General features: G+C 49.2%; 1 protein-coding gene across 4 annotated transcripts in view; it reads right to left on the reverse strand.

Moving 5' to 3' along the window:
* Positions 1-23647, reverse strand: part of CORO2B (coronin 2B) — a 147726-nt gene that overhangs the window by 99624 nt on the left and 24455 nt on the right. The gene's annotated exons all lie outside the window — the stretch shown is intronic.

A 23647-nucleotide genomic window follows, 5' to 3' on the forward strand; every position in this document is an offset into this window, starting at 1 on the left:
AGAGAAGACCCTGTGACCCTAATGCTTTGAGTCCACTTCATCCCGTCCCTAAGGCTCACAATCCTCCTTCCCACTGGAGGATGAACCCAGAAGGGTTGGGCAAAGAAGGAGGAATCAGAAGGGTTTCCTTTCAATCCAGCTGTCAATATCCCTGTTGCATTCCCGGTGCCCAGGTTCAGAGCAGCAGCTGAGACCATGGCGATGGCAATGAGAGGGTGGACTGCTCAAGGCGTCAGCCTCCGATCTCATTCTGGGCAAGTGGTGCAAACCGGGATTACCCAGGAGTCATGACCCAGCACGCAGTGATCACTCCCACTGCTGCCTGCCTTGTCTGCTGCTCCAGGGATCCTTAGGTGCCCGGGTGCCTGCATGGAGAAGCCATCAGGATCTCCAGAGCAAAGGAAGCTGAGGGCTGCCCTTGGCCTCTCCCACCAGGATGCCCATGATCACTCCTGGACAGTGTCCAAGATGGACTCACCCACTTCTGTGGCTGTAGGAGGTGACAGGGTGGCACTGAGGAGGCGGGATAAACACAGCTGTGGGCAGGAGAGGCTGGAGGTTACTACTGGCAGCCCATACACGGCAGATACTGCCTGGATTCCCACGTGGCCTCCCAACAGTGCTGCCAGGGGCCCAAGGTCTCAGTCCAGCTGCTCAGTTCTTGCCCCAACCCTGCCACTCTGGCAAGTCTCAGGACCTCACTTCTAGAGGCACAGAGTGAAGGTGAAAAGGACTGAGCCATATCCTTGCTGCATGACCCTAAGCAAGCAACCTCAATTCTCAACCTCAGCTTTCTCATCTGTAAAATGGGGATGATATTTATGGTGCTTACCTTACAGAGTTGATGTGAAGACTAGATTCAATAAAATATACAAAGCACCTCACACATTCTAGGCCTCTATAATTTCAGCTGTCACCACCACCACCACCATCCTCAGTTTTCCAGTTTGCAAAATGGGATTAATTCTAATCCCTGCCCTGCCAACCTCAGAGGGGTATTGTGAGATAAGGTAAAACTGTAAATTCCATGAAGACAGAGCCTGAGTTTGATTTCTCCTCCAGTGCATCCCTAGGATTTAGAACAGTGCCTGGTGTTAGTATTTGCAAGAGTCAGATACAGCTTACTGACTGAACCCCTGGTAATTTTAGGTGGTTGCTGCTGCTAAGTCGCTTCAGTCATGTCCGACTCTGTGCGACCCCATAGACGGCAGCCCATCAGGCTCCCGCATCCCTGGGATTCTCCAGGAAAGAACACTGGAGTGGGTTGCCATTTCCTTCTCCAATGCATGAAAGTGAAAAGTGAAAGTGAAGTTGCTCAGTCATGTCCGACCCTCAGCGACCCCATGGACTGCAGCCTACCAGGCTCCTCCATCCATGGGATTTTCCAGGCAAGAGTACTGGAGTGGGGTGCCACTGCCTTAGCAAATATGAATGAATGAATGAGCGAGTGAATGAAGCCTGGGGATGTTTCTTGTGACTCTGAAGGCACTCTACATGGGTGAGCTGCTTTTGTTTCTAATGAGTAGTCAGTGATGTCCAAGGACAGAACAGGTCCTGTTTGGAAGTGCTGAGTTCCCCATCACTGGAGGCAATTAAAGAAACTGGAAGGTCACTTGACTCGGGTGTCAGATATGGGACCCACACATCATGTGGGTGACATCTCATGAGTCCTTTCTAACTTACACTTACACATCCCATCCATATCCTTCAGCCACCAACTGCCTTCTCTTGTCAATTCACACTTCAGTGAATGTAAAACCAGCCCTGGCATCCACTGTGGTTACAGACTCCACTCAGACAGACGGCCTCAAACTATGCTCACGTCCACACACACCCCGCTTTACACACCCAGCCACTCACTGAGCAGTTGTCACCATCATCACTGATGATGGCAGCAGCCGACGTATTGAACGCTCACTCAAAACCAGGCTTCGGCTAGGTGCTCCTCAGACTTGGTCTCATTCAATTCTCACTCCTAAGAGGAAGGGCTCCACATCCCCATTCTAGAGGTCACATGGGTTGGTGGGAGCTGTCTTGCTCAAAAGCCTGTCCTCTTGAGTCACCCTGCCTTCCTAACCCAGATCAGCAACCAAACTAAAGTGAACTCAACCGGTTCTCACCAGGCTGCTTCCAGCCCAGCTGACATCCCAGCCTTGATGGCAGAGTCAACTGAGCAGCAACCCGCCCACTGGGAAAGGCGGATGGTGCGGCCAAAGGTACAGTCTCATCTCAAGTTCATGTGCGCTGGTCTCCAGGCTCACGTGTGGAACCCCAGTCAATGGTGGACTCACATGTGGAACCCCCATCAGCAGTGGACTCCTGCTGGGGCATGAGCAACACAGCTTGTGAATCGTTCCAACCCACCTCTGTAATTCATCTCTGCTCCTGCCTCCCTCAAACATATAACCCAGCCAAACCGGACACTCCCTCGGCAACTCTGGGCCTGTGCTCAGGCCTGGCCTCTTATCAGAAATGCCTTCTCCTCTCCTCCTGGCAAAACCCAGTCTCCTGCCCGGCTAAGCCCCTCTGATCACTCCCTCCTCCACGCTCCCTCTATGACACTTGGTCCAGTCTTCCATTCCAGCACTTGCTGCAGTGTTCTCTGCCTCGTTGTTTATGTGTCTGCCTCCCTGGCCAGACTGTGAGTCCCCTGGGGTCGGGGCAGCGTCTGGTTCAATGTGCAAGTCCCTCTGTGAGCTCAGGGCCTGGCATGGCAAAGATGCCCAATCACCGCTGTGGTCTCGTTACTCATGGCCAGGAAGGTCCCCACACAGGGCACTGGCAGGGTTTGCAATCATTATGGAGAGAGAACACTCATGGCTGATGTCATCCATCCACATGGAGCCGAGTAACAAGCCCCGTTAGCAAGCAGACGAGGAGAACATCTGGGGCTCCTTTGGAAAGCGACAGATTCTGGGAAGTGGACGGTGCAGAATCGGGACGTACTGTTCACGCTGCTCCCATCAAGCCCGGCTCGCAGACCGCCTTGATTTCACCCGGCCGACTTTCTACCATTTGTTGGGGGATTTCATCACGGAAACTGGCTCCCCGCCCGACCCTGCTTGACACACACAGGGGCCAGTCTGGCAGTGCTCGAACCCTGGTCAGGCCCATCCCGTTCTGGGCCTCAGTCTGCTCATCCACAAAGCAGGAGAAACAATGACCCCTGCTATGTCTGCTTCATACAGCCAGGGAAAAAGGGGATGGTGAGCAAAAGACAGAAGGGACTTTGGAAATACAGAGATGATTCAAAAGCCAGAGGCCGGGCCAGATGAAGTTGGAAGAGGAAGACTCACTTCACTCCTGTGGTTTCATACATCCTACAGGACCCACAGGCAAGGTCCTTTCTGGGCCATGACTTCGTCACTTGTCAGATGGGGGTTCAAATGAATCACTGTTTTCCAAACTTCATAATTTGTGTACCCCTGTCAACCCGTCTTCACTATCTCTACGAGTCACCTGAACCATATTTATTTTTAAATTTTTTATAAATTGACTTTCTAAAATTTAAATATCTAATTCAGCCGCATCCTAAGCAATTTTATCCATGACCAAACTGGGTTGATCCATCAGCTGCTTTTGTTTATAATACACATGAAATAAATACGTGAGGATTAAACCAAACAACGTTCCTTCAGGCCCCACTGAAACCCTCTCGTACACCACTGATGGTCCACCTCCATTCTTCAGGGAACAGAGGGACTTCCCTGGTGGTTCAGCGGTTAAGACTTCACCTTCCAATGCAGGGGCCGTGGGTTTGATCCCTGGTTGGGGAACTAAGATCCCACATGCCTTGTGGTCAAAAAACCAAAACACAGAAAATAGATGCAATATGGTAACAAATTCAATAAGAATTTTTAAATGGTCTACAAAAACAAAATTAAAAAAAAAAAACACACAAAGAAAGGATCCTTCAGGCTTCTTCCAGCTCCAATTGTCCAAGGTGTACTTCTACGTGACGTACCCACCTGGCACCCAGTCCTGGGACAGAAGCCATAGGAGGTGGTAATTTCCACTTTCTAGGAGAGACCAATCTTGTTTGTGAAAAACTGTTTTCCAGTTGCTTCAGTGCACTTTACTTGTATTTTATTTAAAGCTTGCTCTAAGGCATTATGGGGGCTTACCAGGCAGCACAGTAGTAAAGAACCCACTGCCAATGCAGGAGCTGCAGGAGATGTGGGTTTGATCTCTGGGTCTGGGTCAGGAAGATCCTCTGGAGGAGGAAATGGTAACCTACTCCAGTATTCTTGCCTGGAAAATCCCATGGACAGAGGAGCCTGGTGAGCTACGCAAAGAGTTGGACATGACTGAGCACACACTCACACATGCAATTTCTAAGGCATTATCATCAAAGTGTTAGTCACTCAGTCGTGTCAATTAGTCGTTGCCAGTTCCTACTCCATTGCCATTACCTACTCTAAGGCATTATACCTAAATATGTATATTATAGTGGGATGAAAAATTAAGCAGGTGACAAAAATCAGATTATAGGAAAGTCAGGGTAGGAGAACTAAGGCAAGGCAAAAGGAATACATAAAAGGCCACTGATTCGAGCGCTGAGCTTCCTAGCAGCCAAAGTAAAAAGGGAAACATGAATCATTCTCCTTTCATTCTCACCAGCATGGTATATACGAGCAACGCCCTCTACTGCATCCCGGAGATAAATATGATGTGCTGGTCTCTGAGGCTGCTGACCAGGGCAGAAGGACGCTGCTCCCTTCTCCTGACAGGTGCCCTTGCCTCTCCTTGAGCCCATCTCCTGTGCTGATGCCACTGTGACATCCCCCGTCCCCAAATAAAGTTTTGACCAGATCACTTCCCTTTCTCAAAAATGTATAATGTTTTATTCTTACCTCCAGAATGAAATTTGGAAATTTCAGTGCTGCATTCATGCATCACCATGAACTAGCACCAAAGTATCTTCAGGGTCAAATCTCTAGGAGCCTCATATTTGGACCTCAGTGAAACTGCCTGAGTTCAAATCTTGGCTCTACCACCTAGGAGCTATGTGACCCTGGGCAAGACACATAACTTCTCAAAACCTCAATTTCCTCATCTGTACCGTGAAGGCATAAAGAGCTCTGTCTCATGGGGACATTCTGAGACGTGAACATGATGACCCTGGAAAGGCGCTGCTCACATTCCATTAGCTCTTCTTTGCTCTTCCATGGGGCCCTTTCGTATCTCCACAGCTTGGGCTGTGGCTTCAGTCTGGATGACCATCTTTCTCTGTTGACTGAAATCCTATCCTTCATCCAGATGCAGTTCAAGTGCCACTTGAGCCAGGGGCTTCCCCTGACTCTCCCAATCAGAAGAACCCATTCCGTGTTCTGATTCCCCACAGCACATCATTTAAATGCAATACAGTCTGTGCATTATGTGCATTTCTCACCCTGGAGGGTCACTTCCCACTAGTAGGTTATGAAACCCAAGTGGTAGGTTGCTACTGGCAAAAAAAGAAAGAAAATATCAGTGTGCGTGGCATGACTTTGGATTTGATTTTGTATATATAATGTGTGTGTGTGTGTGTGTGCTGCTGCTGCTGCTGCTGCTAAGTCGCTTCAGTCGTGTCTGACTCTATGCGACCCCATACACGGCAGCCCACCAGGCTCCCCCGTCCCTGGGATTCTCCAGGCAAGAACACTGGAGTGGGTTGCCATTTCCTTCTCCAATGCATGAAAGTGAAAAGTGAAAGTGAAGTCGTTTAGTCGTGTTGGACTCTTAGCGACCTCATGGACTTCAGCCCCCCAGGCTCCTCCGTCCATGGGATTTGCCAGGCAAGAGTACTGGAGTGGGGTGCCATTGAATTCTCCAGTGTGTGTGTGAATCTGATCACAAAACAAAATTATTTTCTTACTAGGAGTCACAGCCAAAAAAAAGTCTGAAAGCCACGGCACCGTCTTTGGGTTCCTGGATGGTAGCGACCAAGTCAGGTGCACCTCTGGGTCACCAGCCATTTGCACAGAGCCCAGAACATAGTAGGCACTCAGTAAACACTGACTAGAATGAACTAAAATCTAGTGATCCAGAACAACACGTTCACTAGGGCATTCCAGGTGCCTGAGGTTCAACCATAAACCCCAAGTTCAGCCACAACTTCTGAGAGCCCCATTCAGACACAGGGTCAAGCCAGCAGGATTCCAGTTACCCAGTGGGGATTCAAAATGAGGATGTTGGGGGACTTTCCTGGTGATCCTAGGGTTGAGAATCCACGTTGCAAATGCAGGGGATGTGGGTTCGATCCCTGGTCAAGGAACTAAGATCCCACGTGCTGTGGTGCCATTGCAGAGCCCATGAGCCACAACTAGAGTCTCTGCACAATGAAAGATCCCACATGCTTTAACTAGGATCTGACATAATCAAATAAATAAATGAAATGAAATAAAATCAAGGATGTTGGGAAAAGAATAACGTGGCTTAGTCCACACCTATTTAGGACCTGCTCACAGGATTCTACCTTCTGTAACAAGAAGTGATGATGGCAGCAGTGCCCACCCCATGGGGAGAGAACACAGTGAGGAAAGCCCTAGGTTTGACCTGCTCCTGCTCTTCACATCGAGTCTGCTGAGAAAGAACACACACGAGCACGTGCTTCTACTCATACATGCATGCACATACTCCAGGCACACACACACACAGTCACAGACATATACATACACTGCTCTCCACTTCACAGGCGGGAACATGGAGGCCCAGTGAGGGTGAGCGACTTGCTCAAGGTCACACAGGAGACTAGGGGCAGAGCTGGGATCAGACAAGTCCCTTGGTTCCTAGACCAAGGATGAAGAGAGGACAAATGATGAATTAAATAGAACGAAGTTCAGACAAACACAGAAGGTCCCTTTCAAGGCTGAGAGGCAGTGTCAGGCCCAGCCCCACAGTCTGCAGGGGCTGACACGCTCCTCTCCCTCCGCACTGCCTCTGGGTCCCGGCCCACCCCAGCCACCAGTCCCCTCGGGCCACCTTGCCAGGACAGCACCCTGTCCCCTCAGGAGAGCCGGAGGGAGCCAGTGTCTTTGGAAAGCTGTAACTCAGGCCCAACAATTCCTGGGCCATTTTCTTAACCCCTCAGAGCTGTAGCTCCTCATCTGGGAACCACAGCTACTACCCCACTTTCACAGTTTTTGGGAGAATTAAATGAGACAAGATAAGTTAAGGGCCTGGTATACGCATGTAAACTTGAGTTCCTCCCATTCCTCCCTCGTCCTCAGAACCCATTCTTCCATCCTCAGAGATTTCTTCCAAACAAGAGCAAAACACCTCTGATCACATCTTCTGCGCTAATACCTTTAGTGTCCTACACTGAGAGAAGAAAGTCCAAGCTCCCCGCAAGACACTCAAAATCCTTCGTGGGTTGGATTCTGTTTCTTTACCTCATTAGCTCTTTGTCCATCAAATGAGCCATCATTTTTATCCAGCCCGTCACCTGTGATCTCAGGGTTCGCTGAGAATGAGCACATGCACACACCTAAGCACGCGCGCGCACACACACACACAGAGCATTCTTTCCTCACACTTGCCTTCTCCACACCATCCTTTCAAACACCCAATTCCAAAAGCCTTCTCAGACCCACGCTACTGGAATTAGCCTGCCTGTGTGAGCTGCGCTCCACAACCTAGTGCACTTCAGCACACCATGCAGTCACTCCTTGCGTGTCTTTCCCCTGAGACCACGAGCACCCAGGAGGGAAGACTCTGATCTTGGGCCACTGGGCCCAGACGCCCCAGGGCTCTCACGCATGATGGTGATGCGGGACTCCCGGTGCGTGTCAGCATCCACGTGCCAATGCCTGCACGCAAGGCCTGTCAGAATCACTCGGGCTGCAGCCCGGAAAATTCTCATAACTGCTCACGGCTTCCAGCAGGCATTTGATCCAAGATCCAGGGCAGCCGCCGGCTTTTAAGGGAGTGTGGCATGGCAGAAAGGTCAGCGGGCTAGGCAGCAAGAGACCCTGGTGGGGGCTGGTGACCTTCAGCAAAGACTTTCCTTCTGTGGGACTCAGAATACAATTTTGAAACCTATAAATAACACGGAAAAAAGGCTAAATGCCTGTCTGAGAAGGAACTAGGACAACTCAGAGCTTTTTCAGGCTACATACATCCAAGACTCTGAACCCTCCTCTCCCTAAAAAATGTATATCAGAAACTGGGTGGGGGGCGGGGGGTAGAGAAGAGGCATGAATATTCTTTTGAAAGAATTCTGATTAGTCATGTCCCCAACAGCAATCATGGGGGGCCCATGACCATACTGTTTGGTAGCAAAGCGCAAGCTCCAGAGTCAGTCCCTGGCCCATAGGTTCTACACCAGAGCAGGATGCTTGACCAATCCGAAGCGGGACCCGATGCACTCCAGGCAGGGTGCAGGGCAGTGAGAGATGGGTTTTTCCAGCACAGAGGGGAGGAAAGGGTTTCTCTGCCTGGGCTGCCGGGTGGGGGGAGGGAGTGAGCCCACATGTCAACCAGCCATGTGTCTGGTCTGCAGAACGGGCTCTATAAGTGGCAGCCTCCCCCACCCTCCTCCTCTGGGGGAAGCCTGTCTTTCATCAGGCAGGTTCCATCAGGCGGGAGCACCTAGGAAGGAAGGCTATGCATCTTCCCTCTGCTGCTGCTCCGAAACAATGGCCTCTGACTCAGGAATGGACCCATCATGGCTCAAAAAAACCCTTTCTCATTCCACAGGCATTTGCTGTGTGGCTGCCAGGTCCTCAGGTTAGGGGCTTCAGAAGAGCAAGACCCCCCTGCACCCCCAAGAGACTTCCCATCCACGGGGAATGACTGATTTTCTGTCCACTGAGATTAGGAAGGTCCATGTCAGTCCCATCCCTTGGGTGCCCGGCCACATCACAGGTGCCTCAGGGAATTACTGGCTGGCTGGAGCCAGAGTGAGCCAGAGAGCCTCTCTTAATGACCAACCAGTGAGTTCTGAACAGGCCTGGGAGCCCTGGGAGTTGGAGGGAGGGGGACCGTTCCCCTGACTGCCCTGAACTTCCAGCGGGCTATCGTTCCCCTCCCACCTTGGTTAGGAAGGCCTGCCTGGCACCCGTGACGCTCACCTCTCTGCTCTCAGAGGCCCCACTGCAGAGCTCACCTCCTGCACCCAGCACCCCCACCATCCCCTCCTCCGGCCATCCAGTGCCTGGTAAACAGGACTCTGTGGGGGGCCAAGCCCCCACCCCACCCGGCTCCCACACACAGAAGCTTTGTCTGAGAGGCTGATGCATAATACATGGGCACAGGCCTGGACCAGCCGCGGGCCCATCTTGGACAACAGGCCCGTCACTAAGAGGCTGTGAGGGGCGCAGCCAGGACACAATGTGCTCCAGTCAGAGCTGAGGGCAGCGGATAAAGGCCCACTGGGGCCCTGGAACCGGCCCCGCCCCCAGCGCACAGGGCAGGGATGGAGAAGAAGGCTGCCCTCAGAGGGCCCCGGGCGTGGGGGTGGCTGTCCTGAAATCCTCCCAGCCACTTTCCAGGGCAGCCGCATCCTTGGCTCTGAGACTTGGCTGTTTCTCCCCGTGGCCCGTGGAGAGCCACCTAGGACCCCTCCTTGTCTTGGTCGCCATGTTCCTTTTTTAAGTGGGTTTCTCTCAGGCATTGCCACTGTCAGGGTATACCGTGCTCCTTGAGGTCTTGGGCTCCTGGATCTTGGCTGCTCCAGAGGTCCTGCACGTACCCATGCCCAAGCATCAGTGGGAAACAACCGGGGATAACAGAGGATAAGAGGGAGGCAGGATGAATCACCCGCTACTTCCTAAAAAAGGCCTTGCGCAATTTTATGTGATGAAACAGCACCCTTCCTCTTGCAGGATATTTAAGTAGGATAAATCCACATGCAGTTAGCTCTATATAAGCAGAACTGGGGAACTATATGTATATCTGCCTTAGCAATAAATATCCGGAAGATTCCCTTTTGAACCACCATGCAAACACATTAAAGATGTGTTCAGAGGGTCTCACTAGCAGAGATGCTTATTCTAAGGCCCACTCCTAGAAATTCTGATCCAGGAGGTCTAGATGAGAGCCCAGGAATCTGCATTTGAATAGGCACCTAAGAGACTCCTGTATAGGTGGGCCACAGATGACGCTTTTTAAAAAAATATATTTGTTTTATTTTTGGTTGCGTAGGGTCTTCATCACTGTGCCTGGGGTTTCTCCAGTAGAAGCAAGTGGGGGCATTGTGTTGCACAGGCTTCTCACTGCAGTGGCTTCTCTCGTTGCCGAGCACAGGTTCTAGGCACGCCAGCTTCAGCAGCTGCAGCTCACAGGCTCTCGAGCGTGAGCCCAGTGGTTGTGGCACATGGACCTAGCTGCTCTGAGGCAAGTGGAGTCTTCCCAGACCAGGGATTGAATCTGTATCCCTTGCACTGGCAGGTGGAATCTTATCCACTGCACCATCAGGGAAGTCCCAGATGATACTTTATGATGAACTGGTTAATTAAAAATTATAGGTTTCAGATATGCGAATAAGTACTACCCAGGGCTGGTTCACTAAACAACCCACAACAAACTAAGTCAATAATGATAAAGTTAAACTCACAGCAATTTTCAATTAAGTAGAAACATCAGCAACTGGACAGTGGCACCAACTCAAGAGGACACCAAGGGTAAAGCATGCTTACTGAGAATTTCTGGATTTCTGGCACACAGTAGGAACTTTGCTAAAAACGGCAACGGCACCAGCCATCCTTGTAAACTTTAAGGCCTCAGTAAACTCTACGGATGTACTAATTTGGATTTCCAAATACCAAATATGGCTTAATAATCCTTGTTGATACAGGAGGATACTCAGAAGTAACTTTTGGTTGCGTATTAAAACAAAAATCAATGGAATTGTGCTTCATTGGCTTGTAATTCCAAATCTGTTCTCAACCCTTCAGAGAGAGATTAGTCCCCTTGTGTTCACTTTTGGTACTTGTCAACATGCACATGTATTTGCATCAAGAGCCTCTAAGACTTGCACTAATTTCACCTACTCAGGGAGTCTGCTCGAATAAACAACGAGCCAGGTGGACACACTTCACATATCTGGAAGTTTCTGAAAAGCAGAAAGTTGCACCCACCTAATTATTCAACAATAAGAGGCTGATAACATCGAGTACGTCTGTGTTCAAATGACAGACCATCATTTTCAAGCAGAAAAAGTATGTTTTTGAAGCATATACCATATTTTATCACTCTAATTCAATTGATTGTGGGGCTGACCATTAATTTCTGTTCTTCTGAGAAAGAAGAACATGTAGTGATAAACTATGACATGCTATCTATGAAAATATACCCCAATTTCAGAGATCACAAAATGTGCAATATCATAATCAATGAAATATAGTATAGATAACCCCATGGGGAAATGCTCTTGATATAATATAATACTAAAATAATAAATGTCAAAGGTAGGATATATTTAAATACACTTATAGTAAAAAAAGAAAGGGAAAGCAGAAGAACACAAAGAATGGTCCAGGATGAACACATATCATCTTTATCGTCTGAAAAAGGTATCATTTAAAAAAATAATTATAAGAATGAATTGGCACTGGAATGGCAATATCATGGTGAGCACACACACAGTCACAGCCAGTTCCCAACGCCAGTCTCAGGGCTGGGCACCGTCCCTCTCGCTGAAGAACCACCGCGGGCTTAGCTTAGTAGTTGCTCAGTACATTTTTTTGCTAACAGAAGCTTTAAAGAGCCTCTTTCATTTTCCCTCTCGGGTTATTTCCTTGGCCACTTGCAGGGTGTGGCACGGAACATGTTACTTGGCAGCCCTGTGAGTTGAAGCCAAGGGAAAGGCTGGTGTCTGAGGTCCATTTTCACTCTCATCCTATTTCTCTAATGCGGACATTCTTGACTGGCCTGAGGCCTTGCTGGCCTCCCAAACCCACCTCACCGGGGCTGAAATTCTTCGACTGGAGAGCAGAGTATCATACTCTGCAAGGTGATAAGTCATTTCAATAACTGAAATGAAAGCATCAGTTCCTGGAGCGATGGGAGCCTGAGAGAGACATAGCCTCAGGTACTGAAGATGGATATAGGATCTAGTCTGAGGCCAGGTGTCTACAAACAGAACTTAAAGGCACAGGGTGCTTGGGGAGGATGAGAGAGAGGGATGGAAGAGTAGGAGGTGGTGAACGAGGGAAAACGCAGAAGGACCCATGACACCAAAGGAAAGGGCACGAAAAAGGAGACCTGGAGCCTGGCAGACAATCTTCTCCAAAGCAAATGGCAAGCAAGAGTTTCTGCCTGCCTCCCTGCAGAGCTAGGGAAAATGCTGGATCTCTACCATCTCTGGGGGATTCCCTGGTAGCTCAGCTGGTAAAGAATCCCCCTGCAATGCAGGGGGATCCTTGTTCGATTCCTGGGTTGGGAAAATCCCCTGAAGAAGGGATAGGCTACCCACTGCAGTATTCTTGGGCTTCCCTGGTGGCTCAGATGGTAAAGAATCTGTCTGCAATGTGGGATACCCGGGTTCGATCCCTGGGTTGGGAAGATCCCCTGGAAAAGAGAACGGCTACCCACAGCATTGTCGCCTAGAGAATTCTATGGACAGAGGAACCTGGCAGGCTACAGTCCACAGGGTCGCAAAGAGTCGGACACAACTGAGCGACTTCACTGCCATCTCTGGATGCCATGCCAAACTCCCTAGTTTGATTGTAGGAAATCAAAATCTAGGAATTTTGATTGTAGGAAAAAGGGAGGAAATGGAGGTGAGCAGAATGGTGTGAAGATGCTGAATTCTCACAAAGGGTCCACTTCCCCATCAGGATGTCCCTTGGTCGTGCCCATGCCCAGCAGCCCCAAGGGACCAGGCAACATGTCAGCAACAGTCAGAACGCTGAACTGGGCCCTGGGGACGAAGGTTTGAATTGTGAGCCTTTCGAGTGACCCTCAGTACACCACGTGCCCTTCAGTACTCGTTTCAGGAAAAGTAAAAGCGATCGCATGAATCAAGTGATCCTTAAGGTCCCTTCTGATTTGGACAGCTTAAGGTTCCAAAATAGATGTGACTCAGGCAAGTCATTGATTAAAAATTTTTTTTATTTTCTTTTTTCTCTAATAATAATAGTACATATTTAAGGTGTGATGATCTGGTATACGTAACATGATGATTTGGCATACATATACACAGTGATATGAGTACTATGTTCAAGCTAGTTAATTCAGTCATCTCCTCACATAGTTGTCATTGTGTGTGTGTGTGTGGTGACAGCACCCGACATCTACTTACTCTTAGCAAACATCCAGTATTCAGCGCAGTATTAGTAACTACGGTCACCATGCTGTGCATTGGATCTCTAGACTCATTCATTCTGTTAACCGCAACTCTGCATCCTTTGACAAACCTCTCCCCATCTTCCCTGCCTTCCTGCCCCTGGTAACCACCATTTTGAGCTTTGTTTATACGTATTTATTTAGATTTTTAAGATTCCACGTATAAGTGAGATTATAGTTTTTTTTTCCTGTGTCTGACTTACTTCACCGAGCATAATATCCTTCAGTTTAATCCATGTTGTTGAAAAATGGCAAGAGATTTTTTTAAAAAATTTTTTAATTAAAAATTTTTATTTATTTTTTGGCCATGCAGGATCTTAGTTCCCCAACCAGGGATCAAACTCACACTTAGGCTGTTTCTATATCTTGCCTATTGTAAATAATGCTTCAGTGAACATAGGGGTACAGACAGCTCTTTGAGAATCTGAAGAGGATTCCGACTATATACCCAGAAGAGGATTCCGACTATATACCCAGAAGAGGAATAGCTGGATCATATGGTAGTTCTACTTTTAAATATTTGAGGAACCTCCAAACTGTTTTCCATAATGGCTGTGCCAATTTACATTCCCACCAACAGTGTACCCGGGTTTCCTTTTCTCCACTTCTGTGCCAACCTTTTGCTATTTTTTTTTTTAATAACAGCCATCCTAACAGGTCTGAGGAGGTATCTCATTGTGGCTTTGATTTGCATTTCCCCAAAGATTAGTGACAGTGAGCACCTTTTCATATGCCTGTTGGCCATTTGTGTGTTTTCTTTGGAAAAATGTCTGGTCAGATCCTTCCCCCTTTGTTTTCTGTTTCTGCCCTTTGTTTCCCCTTTGTTTCAGAAAACAACTGTTTTCTGTTGTTATTCATTGGGTTTCTGTTTTATGCTATTGAGTTGCATGAGTTCCTTTTAGACTTTGGATATTAGCTCCTGATTGGATACACGGTTTGAAAACACGTTCTCTCAATCCCCAGGTTGCCTTTTGTTTTTGCTGATAGTTCCCTTTGCTGTGTAGAACTTTTCAGTTTGATATAGTCCCACTTGTTTATTTTTGTTTTTGGTGCCTCTGCTTCTGGTGTCATATCCAAAAACTCATTGCCAAGGCCAATGTCAAGGAGATTTCCCCCTATGGTTTCTTCTAGGAGGTTTATGTTTCATGTCTTACATTTGAGTCTTCACTTCACTTTGAGATGATTTTTGTGTATGCTGTAAGATAAGGATCTCATTTCATTCTTTTGTCTGTGGATATCTGGCTTTTCCAACACCATTTACTGAAGAGACAGTTCTTTCCCCGGTGTGTTTTCTTGGCACCTTAGTAGAAAATTAGTTAATGGTGTATGCTCAAGTTTATTTCTGAGCACCAGTCACTCATTTTGATCATCCAAAAATTTCTGAACATATTATCTGTGCAAGGCACAGCATAAGGATGACAGATGCTGCAAAGCAGAATGAGAGGCCATGTTCACGGAACATTTCATACTTGTCAGGCACCCATTCTACAGACAGTAAAACTGAGGCTTAGACTTGTTAGGTCATCTGCCCAAGGTCACAGAATGATAAATAGTTGAATTGAGAGCCTAAACCAAGTTAAGCCATTCTGCCTCATCTTCCTGCTAAGAAACAGAGCTCCACTTTTGCCTTCAAAGAACTCACAGTCCAGTGCGTGTCTGAGTTAGGCAACCACAGCAGTACTGAGTGGGAGACAGAACAATGCCTGACTGACCCAACGGAGAGATGAAGGGGAGTTGAGGAAAAGCTGGCATGGAGTCTGCCTGAGGCTTGACTCAGATTCCAGATTCCGAGTGTGGAACCAGGGGCGAGGGAGGGAGAGGCACTGGCATTTCGGGAAGAGGAAACAGCACAAGGGAGGATGCAGGGGACAAGCTCATGGGCCACCAGGAAAGGGCAAGGAGTCTGTTGCTGCTGGAACAAGGGAGCCTGCAGACTAGACTGGGAAGATGGGCGGGGCCAGGTGGCAGCGGGTTTTGGATGTCAAGTTAAGGATTGGCAGTTGAAGGGGTGTGCCCGGACCTAAGTCAGCCCTATCGTCAGGAGGAAAACCCAGAACTTCTGGGCAGGGTGTGGCTGGCTCATCACTTGCTTCTTAAATCACTGGAGGCATCGGAGACCCTATCCACCCTGCAGAGCCTAGGCTCCTCCACAGGGCTTCGAGACTGCAAACTCCCTGAGGACAGGGCCCATTTCTGACAGGTCTTCAATGCCTACCCTGTGAGAGGTGTTCCATAAATTCTCACCCAGCTCATTTTGAATAACATGTGGAATTATCACCACATCCTTTTTCTCTCCATCTGAGTCTCTGGGCAGGTTTCCGACAAGAAAACTAAGGGTGGAGGGGAGAAGCTGGTTACACAATTCCAGGGCCCCCCGGGGATGGGCTCGCTGGCCAGTCTGGATGACTCATGCGGATTCCAGGCTGAAAGGGACCTCTTCACCCTCCCCCGCCCCATTCCAGCCTGTCTGCCATCATTGCCAGTGACGAGGCCCCAAAGGCCCATCCACAGGCGTGCGGGGAAAATCCGGTCCCATGTCCTTGCTGGCTGACCCCAGCTCACCCCGAGTGGCTAGCACAGCAGTCTGCCATCAGTAGCTTTTATGCCTTTGATTAAGTCACAAAGAGGCTCTGGGGGAAAAACACAGCAAGGGGGCAAAGGACGAGGAGAACAGGCCTGGCACTGGGAGGAGCTGGGAGGCCAGCAGCAAAGAGAAGAGGGAGACCCCAGTGACCTCCTCCACTCAGGAAACCTTCCACCAAAGACAACTCGGCAGACACCCATGGGAGGCAAGGCCCAGCCCCAGGGTTCTCCTCTGGTTCAGCCTCTCATCACCTCCTGCCTAGACACTTGGTATGGACGACAAACTGACTCCCTGAACTGGTACTTACATAGCCTCACCTCCTCTTAAATGTGGACCCTGGTGGGAATTCCCTGGTGGTCCAGTGGTTAAGATTCCATACTTTCACTGCCAAGGGTATGGGTTCAAACCCTGGTTGGAGAACTAAGATCCCATAAGTCTTTTTTGCGGGGCATGGCCCCCCAAAAAAGAAAAACAACAACAACAAAAAGCAACAAAAATAAAATAATATGGACCCTGCTGGGAAAAAGAAGAAAGATCACTCCTAATGGCAGGGTGTGACCCAGTCTACCAGATCCTCTTTCCCCTCCACCCCAAAGGCTCTAGACAGGGAGCACCCAAGGACAAGGGCAGGTTCTCTCTCTCTCTTTATATATATGTGTGTGTGTATATATATATATATATATATATAGATATTGGAGAAGGCAATGGCACCCGACTCCAGTACTCTTGCCTGGAAAATCCTATGGACAGAGGAGCCTGGTAGGCTGCAGTCCATGGGGTCGCTGAGGGTCAGACACGACTGAGCGACTTCACTTTCACTTTTCACTTTCGTGCATTGGAAAAGGAAAGGGCAACCCACTCCAGTGTTCTTGCCTAGAGAATCCCAGGGACGGGGGAGCCTGGTGGGGTCGCACAGAGTCAGACACGACTGAAGTGACTTAGCAGCATATATACATATATATGTTTACTTATTTGGGTGTCTCAGGTCTTAGCTGTGGCATGCCGGATCGTTGTTGCATCATGAGGGATCTTTTGTTTCGGCTCACAGGCTCTCTAGCTGTGGCCTCTTGGTTCAGTACTTGCAGTGGGGGAGCACACAGGCTTAGCTGCTCCGTGGCATGTGGGGTCTTAGTTCCCAACCAGGGACTGAACTTGAGTCCCCCATGATGCACAGCAGATTCTTAACCACTGGACCACCAGGTTCCTTTGACACAGCAAATATGCCCCTGCAGGGCAGCTGCATTCCTGGTCCCAACAAGGCCCCATACTCAGGTCGCACTTGTTATCATGAGTTCCCATGTCCTGTCTGCTGGGCCAAATCCCAGCCATCCCCAAGGCCCAGTCCACACGTGCTTCTCCTTGAGCCCTGCCCTGCTTCCCCGGTGCCCTGTGCTTTGACCCGGGGGCCCTAGGGACTTCCCAATGCATTGGCTGCCATCGAAGGTCAGCTTCCTCTCGCTGCCCGTGGAACACAGGGTCTGAGTCTGAGTTCTCTCTCTGTGTGTCTGACATCGAGTAGAAGTTTTAGTAAATACATGTTGGGTTTCAATGGATACTTGTTGGAATACTTGCTGAATGGACAGATGGAGAGCTGGAACAGTGGACACCGCGGGAGGCAGATGATGAAGATGATGACAATGATAAAGAATTCCAAGTCCCCTCATGGAGCTCCATCACTCTGCTGGTGGGAAGCCTGAGAAAGGGCATTTAGGAGTCCAGCTGGAGAGGGGCAGGGAACAAAGCCTTGAGGCTCCAACCATTCAGGATTCAAGAATGCTGGTTCCAGGGGGTGGTCCCTCCTTTGGAGAGGAGGGGCTGGGAAGAAGAGGCAAGGGCATTCCCTGACCCATGGTTCTCACATCATTCTGCAACAAATCCCTGCAGTGCACAGGAAGCCAAATTCTTGAAAAACAGAAATGCACCCCCCAGAAATGCACACACACACACACACACAAAGGGGGAGACAGCTGGGCCCCTTGCCAATCAGTAGGTGAGCCTGACCAGGGGAGTTGTCCTGCAGGCCGAATTCTTCCAGGGAACCTGAGGGGAGGGGAGGGAGCACCTGCCTTGCTGGCCCTTTTCCCAGAGGCCTGGACACCGTGACCACCACCCTCTGGTCTGGCTGTGGGCAGCCAGCCACAGGAAGCCAAACACTGATCACTTTACTATGGGCACTGCTCAGCCTCTGACTTCCAGCTTTTGGCCTGTTGTGGCCCTGCTGAGGCCACCAGGTCCAGTTTCAGTTGTCCCAGTCCAAGGGACACTCGCCCAACGTAAGCGTGGTGAATCCCCTCCCAAGGCTGGCAGCTCAGTCTACAAACCCTCTGTTGAGGTTGCACTCTAGCAGCTGCAGCTGAGCCAAAGAGTGGCAGTCAGGCACATAAGAGTCCTCCCTCCAAAGCCCCTGCTCTATGGGGTCCTATGTCTGAGAGCATTGGACTTTGACCGAAATAGGATACATGCCCTGAGGCCTCAGGGAAGATGGGGACATGGACACAGGATGGCAACTGTTCCTTCAGACCTAGTCTCAGCCACCTTAAACAGGGACTGGAAGTGACTAATCTAGAAAAGCATTTTGTGAAAAGGACTTCATGGTGGTCCCCTGTCCCCTCCCCTTGAATCTGGTATGGAAGTAACACTACATGACTTCTGAGGCTAGATCCTAAGCTGTCATGACCTTCTGCCTTACTTGCTGGAACACTTGCTCCTGGAGCCCTGAGTCATCATAGAAGAAATGTGGCTACTCAGGCTGCCATGCGAGGAAGGCCAAGCCACATGGAGATGTCCTATGTAAATGCTTTCATCCACCGTTCCTGCTGGGCCCAGCCTTTATGTTACCCCAGTCCAGGCACCAGATCTGAGAATGAAGAAACCTCCAGATGATTCCAGCTCCAGCTCCAGGTGTTCAAGTCACCCCGAGTCATTTGTGGTTTCCTAGTAGAGACCCTAGACACTGTAGAATGCAGATGCACTGTCCCTCCGTGCCCTGTCTGGATGCTGACCAACAGAATCCATGCAGCCCCCTTGCTAAACCCTCCACCTACTCTAAAAGCCCAATGTCTGTCTCTACCCTGGAGAGCCAGGGAGGAACTTGGGAGCTCCAGGATGCTTGCGACAGGCTCCTTTTTGTAGCACCCTCCATCATGGGACTCCCTTTCTGCAGCTCTGAATCAATCCACAGTGAGTGGAGGATGTACTGAGCACTATAAAGAATCCTTCTTATGCCCATAGCTCCTGGAAGCATCTTCCATGCCTACCCCCCACGCTCAAGAAAACTGTTCTCTATCTAGAGCCATCAGAGACTGACCAGACATATTGGAGAAAACGGAACCCCAACTTCATTTATGCTCTGGATTTTTCTTGTCTGTTTCAGTTTCAAATACTCTGACCCACTATATCCATGAGCTATCAAAGGATTTCCACACTTTTAGTGTGTCTATATCCGAAGCTGCAGTTTCTACATGGCCTCTTCCACTCAGAAGCAGCTCAAAAATCTTGCAGACCGTGTGCCAGAATTTGGGGTGTGGAAAACGTTTACTTTAAGGAAAGCTACTGATCAACAACTGCTTTGTTCAGTTCAACAGAACATGCTGACAGCCTGAAAAGCCCTGTGCTGGGCACTGTGGGGCCCATCTACACAGTTCTAGATACAGGAATCCCAGAGCTGGAAGGGCCTCGTCCACACTGCCCAATGCAGAGCCCAAAGCCTCCTCACTCTGGCTCTCTGGAGGGCAGTTAGGACAGGTGACCAGTCCCTCCTCCTTGATCCTCCCTTGGCCACGCCTCCTCAGTCACTCGAAGCCGTTTCCCCTCCTCAGTCTCAGCCATAGAGAGCCTGGGGCTAAAACGAGTCACTTCTATTTTTACCCAGCCCCCACCCTCTGTGGGAATGACTCAGGGAGCTTGGAGTAAATGCCGATGGGCCACCACCTCAGAGATTCTGACTCACTGACCTGCAGGGACGTGCAAGGGACTCCAATGGTACTCACAGGTGTGACCCGCTGCCCCTACTCTTCCCCGCCTGAGGTCATCCAAACTCAGGCATTTAAATACCATCTGTAGGACTTTGCTGGTGGTCCAGTGGTTAAGAATTCATTTGCCAATGCAGGGGACTTGGGTTCAATCCCTGGTCCAGGAAGACCCCACATGCCTAGGGGCAACTAAGCCTGAGCACCACAACTAATGAGCCGACCTGCAGCAACTACTGAAGCCCAGGTGCCCTGGAGCCTGCACTCCGCAACAAGCGAAGCCACTGCAACGAGAAGCCTGAGCACCGCCCCAATAGCGTAGCCCAGGCTCACTGCCACCAGAGAAAGCCCGCGTGCAGCTGAGAATAAATAAATATCATCTATATTGATGGCTCTGAAATTTCCACCTGACATCGTTCCTAAGCTTCGGACCCTTCCCTTTAGATTCTCAAAGACACCTCTGACCTAATACCTTGGGAACCAACTACTGATTTCTCCCCATCCCAGGCTGCTCAGCCACCAGTGACTCCCAGTCAATGGAACTTTCAGTCCACAAGCCTAAGAGCCATCAGTGAATCCCTCCTCTGTCCCTCAGCCCACCTGGAGGTCCTGTCAATTCTCTCTTCCCTTTTCAGTCTCAGAGTACCTGCATTTTCCAAAGAACCTTTACACAGTTATAGCCCTGGAGTGCATAAAACTTTGTATCCAGCCCTCTTCACTTAGTAGAAACAACTTCCCACATGCAGAGCATCGGGTATTACAGTTTTTAATGGCTGCAGAATGCTCCATCAAATAAATGCTGCTTAATTTACTTAGCCAGTCTCATATTGTAAAGCCTTTATTTTGCTCCCAATTTTTGGTTATAAATAATGTTGTGATGAGCATCTTGAGGCACAGAGCCTGTCCCCGACTCTGGATTATTTCCTTTGGACAGATTCCCAGAAGTGGGATTACTAGGTCACAGGATATGGACATTTTTATGGCCTGTGAAGCACATTGCCAAATTGCTCTCCAAAAGGGTGACAGTACTTTTATGCGTCTTTGATGATGGCATGTACAAATTGGAATATGCCACCAAAGACCCAGGACAGTCCTGGCAGCTGGGAGTCTGGAGTTCTTCTTTTTTTTCAAAGACTTCTTAAAAGGTTGCTTAATTTTCTCCTAATTATCAAAATAATAAATACACAGTGTATGGGTGCTGAGTCAATTCGGTTGTGTCTGACTCTCTGCAGCTCTTTGGATTGTAGCCCACCAGGCTCCCCTGTCCATGGGATTCTACAGGCAATAATCCTGGAGTGGGTTGCTATGCCCTCCTCCAGAGGATCTTCCCAACCCAGGGATCAAACCCACGTCTCTTATGTCTCCTGCATTAGCAGGCGGGTTCTTTACCACTAGCCCCAGCTGGGAAGCCCATAATACCTAGCACACAAAGGCAAAGACAGAAATGTATAATCAGATAAAAGTACCTCTAATTCCACCTTTCCAAAGGGTCTCAGGAGATATGACTTTTGATTGTAGGATGATGAATTTGGGCTGAATTTACACATAAGTGAGGTGGCTGCTCTTTCTTAGTTAATGAGTTAATCTATAAACTCGGCTGCACCAGGTCTTTGTTGCTAGGCAGGTTTTCTCTGGTTGCAGTGAGTGAGGGCTACTCTCCAGTTGTGGTGTGTGGGCATCTCATTGCGGTGGCTTCTCTTGTTGCAGAGCACGGGTTCTAGGGCACGAGGGCTCAGAAGTTGCAGCACGTGGGATCTTCCGGGACCAGGGATTGAACCCGTGTCCCCTGCATTGACAGGTGAATTCTTAACCAATGAACCACCAGGGATGTCCGATGTGGTTTTTTTAAATCATGGCTTTAAAGAGAGAGGGCCCTGGCCTTTCTGGAGTAGTCTGCTGGGAAGGACATTAACATATTCTTGCCACACTGTTAAGTTTAATCATCACTTTTTAAACAACAATAACAAAAAATTAGTTTTTTTACATTCCCGGTGTGAAATCCTGCTTGGGGCAGGCTAGGGATACCATCAGCAAAGGCATGTCTTTGCCCTCCAGTGACAGGGTCCGCCTCTTGAGTCACATCCAGAGTCATTCAGACACAAGCTTGGTCCTTTCCAGGTGGGGAAGATGGCTCTGGGGTTGGGGGGGAGGCCGGCTATGAAGTGTCAAACTGATTTCCTGACCTTAAGAGCTGGTACTGAAAGTTGCTCTCAAGGAGGTCCTAGAACATTCTGAACAATGGCCGGATGCCCTGCAGCTCATCCTCCATGCAGGCTCTGCTGTCGTCACACCTCATGTTACCACTGTCAATGAGCAAGCTTTTCCTGACTAGCTTATGATTATGTGGAGGTTGGAGGCAACCTTTACTCACCTGTGCCCACCACCCCATTCATTCATCCAACTCATGCATTCACTCTGTCATCCACAAACTAGTTTAGGAACCACATACTAGGAGCCAGGCCCTGTGTTAGCCCTGGGATTTCAATGGTGCACAGGATACAGTGACAACTCTGCATTCTAATAAGGCCAACCTTCCCACTTCTCTCTCCCACTGTACTCCCCAACCCCAGGCCGTCTGACAGCTCTCACCTCCTGTCCCAAACCCAGCCTGGGCAGGGATTCCTTAACACCTTCCTGCTCAGAGGAAACAGATGGTGTTAATCCAATGGGACAGCCAGCTGTTTCTAGGCAAGGGATCGCAAAGCTGTGTGTTACCTCCCAGAAAATAAAATTATGCATATCCCAACAAGGAAAACAAATGTGTGCTTGCAAGACTTGTACAAGCAGTCCCTTTTGCCCACAAAACAGGTTTGCTTCCATGAAGCATTTCTATTAGAAAACAGAAAGGAACTGCTTCTTGATGTTCTCAGAGAGGGAGAAGGTGGGCTTTGCTTACCTCACCAAATCTCCCTTCACTGAAGTAGAGAACCATGAAACTCATAGCCACCATCATTTCCCTAGCAGGGGCAAAGGAGGGGAAACCTCAGCAGACACAACAGTGGGACCCCCACCAACTGGGGCTATCAGAGCCCTGGGAACCATGGAGGTGACAGCTGGATCCTATTTAACTTGGTACATGAGAGGGATGTGGTTGTTAAATCTCTAAGTCATGTCCAACTCTTTGTGACCCCATGGACTGTAGCCCGCCAGGCTCCTCTGTCCCTGGGATTTCCCAGGCAAGAATACTGGAGTGGGTTGCCATTTCCTTCTCCAGGGGATCTTGCCGACCGAGGGATCGAATCTGCATCTCCTGCATTGACAGGTGAGTTCTTTACCACTGAGCCACCTGAGAAGCCTCATGAGAAGAACAGGCAGGAATTAAAGACATATTACAAAGGGAAGTGGGAGCCCTTTTCACTCTTCTTTCTCTTAGTGGCCTGAAATTTCTATAACAAGGCGAATAAACATCTAGGCATAATGGATAAACAACAAAGATGCAGTGAGCACAGGGAAGTATATTCTATATCTGCAGTAATCCATAAAGGAAAATGGGCTTCCTTGGTGGCTCAATCGGTAAAGAGTCTGCCTGCTATGCAGGAGACTGCCTGCAAATGCAGGAGATCTGGGTTTGATCCCTGGGTTGGGAAGATCCCGTGGAGAAGGAACTGGCAATCAACTCCAGTATTTTGGCTGGGAAATCCCAAGGACAGAGGAGCCTGGAGGGTTATAGTCCATGGGGTCACAAGAATTGGACACAACTTAGCAACTAAACCACCACCGTAATGGCAAAGAATCTGAAAAAAAAAACAGATATTTATGTATAATGGAATCACTCTGCTGAATACTGGAAACACTGTAAATCAACTATACACCAATACATCAATTA

This window comes from Bos grunniens, chromosome 10, assembly GCF_055505025.1.
Source record: "Bos grunniens cultivar Pamir isolate PY7600 chromosome 10, Bosgru_T2T1.0, whole genome shotgun sequence".
NCBI classification, from domain to species: Eukaryota; Metazoa; Chordata; class Mammalia; order Artiodactyla; family Bovidae; genus Bos; species Bos grunniens.